General features: G+C 34.6%; 1 non-coding gene across 1 annotated transcript; it reads left to right on the forward strand.

Annotated features, from left to right (window-relative positions):
• Positions 1-420: 420 nt before the first annotated feature.
• LOC138986591 (U6 spliceosomal RNA) lies at positions 421-527 on the forward strand. The gene has a single exon (XR_011463395.1). It is a non-coding gene; the product is annotated as a U6 spliceosomal RNA (small nuclear RNA).
• Positions 528-1,542: the final 1,015 nt, after the last annotated feature.

Consider the following 1,542-nt stretch of genomic DNA (forward strand, 5'->3'; position numbering starts at 1 on the left):
ATATTTACATTCCACATTTGGAAATTGTTTGTGTAAAAAAATTTAAAATCCTCCCATTATAAATTGTAATATACAAAGTTATTTTAAACACTATTTTAAATACTCAGATGTGCTTGAAACGTGGCTCAAATCAATAGATGGCTGAGACACACACATAATTCTAAATGATTGACTATATCCATAGTGAAAAACTGGACTTTCTTTCTCATAAGAAAGCAAGGACCAAGGAAAATTCTAATTTTTGTCTTTAGCTATGGGTGAGGAATAAAATGTTGCCTAAAGAATTTGTAACCAAAAGAGTGCCCTGGTGTAGCTTTGGTATTTTAATTAATATTATTAGCATGGCCCAAGTAGTTTCTGTTTGCAAACTCATATATATGGAAAATGCAAATCTAATTGTGTCTAGAGGAACTTAACCCTGTGCTCACTTTGGCAGCACATATACTAAAATTGGAACAATACAGAGAAGATTAGCATGGCCCCTGTGCAAGGATGACACACAAATTTGTGAAGCATTCCACATTTGTAAGACTGAACCAGAAAGAAATTGAAATTATGAACAACCCCAATACAAGCACTGGGATTGAAGCTGTGATCAGAAACCTCCCAAAAACAAAAGCCCAGGACCAGATGGCTTCACAGGAGAATTCTATCAAACATTTAGAGAAGAGATAGTGCCTATCCTTCTAAAGCTCTTTCAAAACATTGCAGAAGAAAGAACACTTCCAAACTGATTCTACGAGACCACCATCACCATGATACCAAAACCAGACAAAGACAACATAAGGAAAGAAAACTACAGGCCAATATCACTGATGAACATAGATGCAAAAATCTTCAACAAAATTTTAGCAAACAGAATTCAGCAACACATCAACAAGCTCATACACCATGATCAAGTTGGGTTTATTCCAGGGATGCAAGGATTCTTCAATATATGCAAATAAATCGTTGTGAAACTCCATATTAACAAATTGAAAGATAAAAACCATATGATTATCTCAATAGATGCAGAAAAAGCCTTTGACATAATTCAGTACCCATTTATGATTAAAACTCTTCAAAAAATGGGCATAGAAGGAACCTACCACAACATAGTAAAGGTCATATATGATAACCCTACAGCAAACATTATCCTCAATGGTGAAAAACTGAAAGCATTCCCCCTAAGATCAGGAACAAGACAAGGGTGTCCACTTTCACCAGTATTATTCAACATAGTCCTGGAAGTCCTAGCTACAGGAATCAGAGAAGAAAAAGAAATAAAAGGAACCCAGATTAGAAAAGAAGATGTAAAGCTCTCACTGTTTTGCAGATGACATGATACTGTACATAGAAACCCTAATGATAGTATCAAAAACTTACTAGGGCCAATCAGTGAATTTAGCAAAGTTGCAGGATACAAAATCAATACACAGAAATCACTTGCATTTCTATAAACTAACAATGAAAAATCAGAATGAGAAATTGAGGAATCAATCCCATTCACCATTGCAACAAAAAGAATTAAATGTCTAGGAACATAAACCTAATCAAGGCTTC

This window comes from Bos mutus, chromosome X (assembly GCF_027580195.1).
Source record: "Bos mutus isolate GX-2022 chromosome X, NWIPB_WYAK_1.1, whole genome shotgun sequence".
In the NCBI taxonomy this organism is placed as follows: domain Eukaryota; kingdom Metazoa; phylum Chordata; class Mammalia; order Artiodactyla; family Bovidae; genus Bos; species Bos mutus.